Source organism: Equus quagga, chromosome 6 (genome assembly GCF_021613505.1).
Source record: "Equus quagga isolate Etosha38 chromosome 6, UCLA_HA_Equagga_1.0, whole genome shotgun sequence".
NCBI classification, from domain to species: domain Eukaryota; kingdom Metazoa; phylum Chordata; class Mammalia; order Perissodactyla; family Equidae; genus Equus; species Equus quagga.
In genome coordinates this window covers 7,692,749-7,699,648 of record NC_060272.1, presented here as the reverse complement: position 1 = coordinate 7,699,648, position 6,900 = coordinate 7,692,749, and the positions used below count along the sequence as shown (strand labels likewise).

At 43.9% G+C, this 6,900-nt stretch overlaps 1 long non-coding RNA gene across 1 annotated transcript; it reads left to right on the top strand.

Moving 5' to 3' along the window:
- Nucleotides 1-290: 290 nt before the first annotated feature.
- LOC124241063 (uncharacterized) lies at nucleotides 291-5,445 on the top strand. The gene is made up of 3 exons (XR_006889086.1): nucleotides 291-413; nucleotides 1,827-1,908; nucleotides 2,729-5,445. It is a non-coding gene; the product is annotated as an uncharacterized LOC124241063 (long non-coding RNA).
- Nucleotides 5,446-6,900: the final 1,455 nt, after the last annotated feature.

Here is a 6,900-nt window from a genome sequence, read left to right as displayed (position 1 = left end):
AAAGTATTTCTGTGTTGAAGTAGAATTTTCTTGTTTGGGATTAGTATAGCATATATAATTAAAACAAAATTGATAAAGAACTTAGGATATTAGGATATTAGCAGATAGGCCAAATGAAGGATTTCATCTTACTCTCTGCAGCCGCCTTTCACAAAGGACTTTTATTTTTGCAAAACAATGTCTTGGCAAATGGAAGCAAGTAAATATTTGAAGAAAGTAAAACTGGCTGTGAGTGCAGGAGAGAGAGGCCGTTTGTTCTTTCAGCCAGCCTTGCTTGTGGCTCATTTCACAGTTGTTTAAAGGGAGCACATTTTGAAAATCTAGTTTCTTCATACAAGCCTGGTAGGTGACTGATGGTTCTGTACCTCATGTACGCGCCACCGGGGTTTATATTTTTACACACGTTTGTCAAGGTAAGGTAACAAGGTGCCATGTATGATTAAATTATACTTGAGAAAATGCTTTAGCTTTTCAAAATGAATAATTGTTAATACAATAGGAAATTCATATTTATTTCCCATGTGTGTTGATTTTAGGATAGTTTTAAAAGCCATAACTTTGAATATAAGATTTTAGAGATGACTGAAATTTTTGGCATTTTGGATGTGTGTGTATGTGTGTATGTTGGGGTGTTCACTTCAACATAAAAATGAAACTGTATTAACATTGTACATGAAGAAAGTTTTAAAACATTTAATTCTTTCTGGTTCTCTGTTAAACTTCAATAAAACCAATAAGCACTTGAATTTACTTCAGATCGAGTCACAAAAATATTAAAATAGTCCTTAATATGAAAAATAATTCAAACAATTTATCAATAAACCAATTGCTTATTAATACATAACAATAATTATGTACTTTAATTTAATGTTCATTTAAAAACTAGAAGGTCAAAAGTTTGGCATTAATAAAAGAAAAGCTTCCTAAAAGGAATACCAATAGCCCCTTCATGTTTTGGAAGGGAAGAATACTAGTGATTTTTAAACATAAAATTTGGTATATATTCAATTTAGAAAATTTTAAAATACAGCGAAAAATGTAAAGAAGAAAGTAACAGTCATCCGTAATCTCCTCGTCCCTGGATAACTGCTGCACACCTTTTCGGTTTGCCTCCTTTCAGCTCTTTTTCTGTGCACAGGGATGTCTTTAAGTAGCTTTATACTACTCTGTCAATGTCAGTGCTTTTAAAAAGGGAATTCGATCTTGTATTGTTTTTTAGATACTGTAACAAGAATGTTTTCTGATTTCTTTATTCTTTCACGATTTACATTATAATTTATTTATTTAATCAATCCCCTTTAGTTAGGTTACAATTTTTAGGAGCAGGAAATTTAAAGGGGGAAGTTGTCTTAACAGCCGCTCGGGGCTCCTCCCAGCGCAGCTGTGTTTGGGGCCGTCAGGTGTTGAGGACAATGCATTTATTGACCTTTCCTTGGAGTACATGCCTTCCTACTCTCCTCCCAGTGTTTCTACCTGGCGCTCTTCTCTACAGATCTCGCCTTTGAAAACCCTCTCCTATTAACTAACATAAAACTGCTCAATTTATTTTGGACTTTACACTGTAGTAAAAACATTTTTTTAAACAGTTGTCTTGGATGTTTCCATTTGGATCATGGGGGGTTTTCAGAGCCTGGATATTATTTGCATCCATTTTAGGTGCACAGTTTCAATTCTTAAATACGAAAATAGACTGTCCTTGTGCAGATTTCCTCAGACACTCCACATGCAGCTTCCTTCCAGTCTGTAAAAAGCCAATTTCGCACTTATCTGACAGGGCTAAAAATGCTTGCTTTCCTGTTATTTTCCTCCTTTTTGTCTTTATATAGATAATGTTTTGTAAACGAAAGGTGGACGTTTCACAGCAGGGCCTGAGAAGTCGCGCTGGTTGGGACCAGAAGACAGCTTCAGGTGAGGGTGTGATGGCGCGGGGGGGGGGGGGGGGGGGGGGGCTCCCTGGAACCGTGCTGGGCAGGTGGACCCCTCTCAGTGCCCAGGGAGAGCAGCTGCTGGATGAACCTTTGTCTTAATACTTTCAAGGAAAGGGAAGTTTCTCATGGTTCGTGCACGTCGCGGATGAAGCGTGTAGTGGGGTGCACAGTGAGCTAACACTTCTGGCGGTCGTTGGAGCCCCACCCATCAGCATTCTTCCTACTGTCTTCTGCCTCAGCTGAGACACGTGCAGGGCAGCAATCCCGACGGCGTCATTCTCCTTACGTAGACCTGGACTTTCTAGTCTTTACATCTTTTTTTTTTTTTTTTTATTTTTGGCGAAAGAGAAAATGAGTAATCACTGGTTACTCTTAGCTGCTTCCCCATGCTTCGTTTTCTTTGCGGCCAAGCCCACTAGTGAACTGGTTCCAGAGCACAGGAAGAACGCGAAGTGCCCAGCTTGGCTGGGCTCTGACGACTATTCTCTCCATGAAATCTGTGACCACACTAACTGAGTTCTCACAGGTATCAATATGCGCATGTGCCCAGTGCCAGAAAACTGGGAATCTACACGGAGATCTCAGACTGTTGCCAGGGCCGCTATAAAATAGAGATGAATGAAAAAAGCCCAGTGATAAAGGCATGTGGAATTTTGTTCACCTGAATGTAGTAAATTAAACAAAATAGAGTGATCATAGAGTGATAAACAAAAAAACGATGCAAACTAATTACAATTTTAACACTCCCCCAGCAGCTTTGATTGACATTTAATAGTTAAGCCAGCCCGTTTGTTTTTCAGGCCGAAGCTCCTGCCGCATGAATAGGTCCTGCCTTGCAGCTTGTGGACAAGCGAGTGAGAGGCCTGGAGGAGCCTGAGGGGTCTATGACAGACGCAGCGGTGCGGCCTGCCTGCTGACCGCCGGCGTTCACTCACCTCCGCTCAAAGCCCCCTCCCCTCCCCGCCGCTTGCTATTCACAGAGTAGAAGCCAGGCGTGGACTGGTTTCAATGACTTCAAGACACAGATGCTGCAATTACCTTCAGAAGCAGGAGCGCGATGGACTTTGAGTGGTGGTAGGCTTTCAGGACGGTGGGCCGTGCAGGGGCCACGTTTATGGCTGCTAATCCTTTCAGGTCGTCAGCACCCATTGATCTCTCTACTTTCAGCTGTTGTCAACACAGATGGTACGGGGCTTGGAATGCAGAGCAGGCAAACCCTGCTTGTATTTATGCTTTACACTCTCATACTGGAGATTTAATTATGAATACTAGTACAAAAGAAAGAGTAGTTTCATCATATTTTATCTGCCCGTTGTTAAAACTAGTCAGGACACCTATACAGACTCCGAGATAGGCTAATGTTAAAGAATTTCATATATTTTAAATACATAAATGGATAGTATATCCATGCATACCCGTGTATGTATATGTATATCCATGAAAGAGAAGATTTAAAAATTAGACTTGTTTTTGTAATAAAGTGCTTACTTCTTAATGTAGTAGTTACATTACCAATAGGAAGAATTTGAAATTTTTTCCTTATTTTAAAAGATGAAAAATGTGCATGATTGTATTATTCTAACAGAATGTTAGAGCAGCAGTCATCAGCTTTGTGCAAATGAGACTCACAGGACAGGGACACAGATGCCTTCAGAGACGACAACCCTGCATAGGTCTCAGGGTTTCACTTTCTCGAGAGGCCGGAGGGTGGGCTGTGGGGCCGTGACCACGCTGGGAGAAGCCCAGCCTCGGGGGCCCGGGCAGCCCTCTGCCGGTTCCTCCCTCACTCTCGAGCCTTCGATGTTCACATTCAGTCCTGCTGCCTGGACCCACTGTCTTGTCTTCCAGACTTTCCACTCTCTGTCCAGCCAGCTTTCTTTTGTGACTCTGTCGAAGGTCCCTCTTACCTCTCGCTGCCCGTCAGGCTGCATTTCTTCCTTTGGTCAGATGATGATCCTTTGTGTATGTCCCCACCAAAGAACTCAGAGCCTGTCCACATTTCTTAGCTGTCTTTCATTCTCCGAGCTACTTGAGGGCAGTGACTGCTTCATCATCACTGGCACACCCAAAGCCTACCATGGTCCCTGGCAACAGGCATGGTCTGTAAAAGTGTGTTGCATGACAGATGTTGGCTCAGGACTAATCTTCCTCAGCAAAACAAACAAACAAACAAAGTGTGTTGCATGAAGGATAAATACTAATGCGGATTTAACCAAGGACAGAACCTACATTATGAAGAATGAGCCCTTTTGAAGAAAGCTTGCTGGTGGATGCTGCAGTACACCTCTCAGATCTCTCCTTTCAAAACCAGGTGCTCACTCCCCAGCTGCTGGCAGCGTGGCCTGCTGGGAGCTCACACTCATTGCTTCCCAGTGTGTTCATTTCCCAGGGTGGGCCGCCGTTGCTACAGTGACAAACATGTACAACAGAGAAATAAACAACCAAACGCGTTCTCTCATAGTCCTGGAGGGCAGGAGCCTGAGGTCCAGGTATCGGCAGGGCCTGCTCCTCCTGAAGCCTCTAGAGGAGATTTCTTTGCCTCTTCCAGTTTCCGGTGGCTCTAGGCATTTCTTGCTTGTGGCTGCATCATTCCAGACTCTGCTTATGTCCTTTCATGGCCTGCTCTTCTTTCTATGTCTCTCCTCTGTGTGTCTCTTATAAGGACACTTATTATTAGATTTAGGGCACACCCGGATAATCCAAAATGATCTCATCTCTAGAGCCTTCACTTCGTTACATCTGCAAAGACTCTTTTTCCAACTAAGGTCCCAGTTCTCAGGGCTAGGACATGAACACATCTTTGGTGGGGCGGGGATGGGATGCTCCAAGTCTGTGGTCATTTGCCACGGCAGCCCTAGGAAACCACACTGGGTGCATATTCCCCTGACAAAAGGGAGCTGCCCTGGATGAGGCCATGCCCTCTACGGTGGGCAGACCTTACTCAGTGCCTGGTCAATGGTGGGGTACATAAAGGCTGGTCCGCTTGCCTCAGTTGGTGACAACTCTGAAGGATCATCTCAGCTCCAGAGCTCTCCATGGGAGAGGCGGAGGTCTCTGTTTCGACTCTGTCACAAATCAACTCCCCTCCCACCCTCTGCCAGCTCCTCCCTCCAGCACGTGTCACGGGTTCTGACTGGGAGGGTGGGCACTCCCAGGAAGCCACCTGCATCAGTTTCATAATGTGTTTTCTGCTGAACTCTACTGACAACATGTATCAATTTATTAGGACTAAAAATTTGTTGAAAATATCATTTATTCTTCTGGGTAATCTTCTTGAATTCAGCCAAGGTAATATAAGCTGTATGCAAATAGGTGATGTTGTTAAATAAAAATGAATGGTGAAGTAGTTCCTACTTCTTTGGTAGTGGTTTTTACTTCATTCGTTTACACGTGGGGGCTCCAAAGACTGTCCACTCTAATCGCATGAGCACCGTCTATAGAGCTGGTGTGAATAGCAGTGATTGAGTAAATATTATTCCATATGGACACTTTTTATGACTACTCTTGGCTTCTTTCTGGAGCAGTGCGGTGTGTGGTCTAGAATGATACTGTCCACTGGCATTTATCATCCTTTCACCCATAGAAGAAAAGCTTCCCAAAGTACATTTATTTTAATGATGAACAGCCCAGGTTCCAGAAGGCTATTTGACTTGGGTTCCAATGCCGGCTCAGACACTGACTTGGTCTCTTGTAGCTTTCCTAGGCTTCGACCTCTTAGCTGTAAACAAAGGTGATAATAGCTGAGACAGAGTGTCTTGAGGATGAAAGGCGCCTCACGGGTACAGGTTTGGCTCAATGCTGGCACACAGGCAGAAGTAAGTACATAGTGGTCCTTGTTATCCCTTAGATCTCCCGCCTCCACTGGCCTCCAAGTGCATGTGACGATGGCCTCTTGGAGGCAAGTAGAATGGAGAGTCCCTGGGACGAGAGGAATCAGCACATGCAGGAGGTCTCTGAATCCTAGTTTTGTTCACTTGCAGGGTGTGGTTTGGAGGCTGTGAACTCACCTTTTTCTCCTTCGGTCTCAAGAGAGCATTATCCCTGGTCTTTGGACTCAGAAAAGAGGTTCATCAGTGTGCTATCTTGGACACACAAGTGAGAAGAACATCCTGTGAACTGCGCACGTCCCTCAGGTCTGGTATGAAGGTCGAAGCCACCTGATTGGAAAGAAGACAGTCTGGCCCCTGCGTCTGCTCTGCTGAGGCTGACTGTGTGGCTGCCAGGAAAGCAGGTGGGCGAGCCTGTAGGCCTGAGGCAGCAGTGCCCTGTGGGGTGCTGGGGAGCAGAAGGGCTTCTAGTTACTCTGCCTGCCAGGACAGAGGGTTGTCACCAACACGGAGCTTCAGGGTACCACGTTTGATCTGCAACGGGCCGGTCCTCCAAATCTTATCTCGTTCCTACTTAACTGTGGCTGTCTATACCAATTAATTTAAACAAATGATTGCCACATCTCCTCTTTACTATGTGTAATTTTGGTATAGTTTAAGCTCCTGATCCAAGCCTAACCCCTATTCAGTAGACTGAGAACTAGGAAAATATTTATTCACCATAAAATACTGTATGCCCCGTGTGATGTTTCTTAGGTATTTTGTTTGTTTAGTTTTTGAGCTCTTTTATTGAAAGATAACATTCACAAAGTAAAAGATGTAAGTTTTAAGTGTATAGTGTGATGAATTTTGATAAATATATACATTTATGTGACCAGCACCAAGGCAATACCAGGCCTAGAGGCCTCCAGCTTACCCCTCCCCGTCAACACCCCTCCATCAACGCACCCTCAGTTCCGACCTCCATCCCTTTCGCATATTTTATTTTCATCCTTGAGGGCTAATTATGTTACCATTGAACTCTTCTATATAATAATTAATTATAATGAACGAAATCTCTCTGAAGTGATCAAGGGAAAGAGAAAATAAGGCTCAGGAAAGTTCAGTTACTTGACCAACAGAGACCAGTTACAGGTGGTACCTCT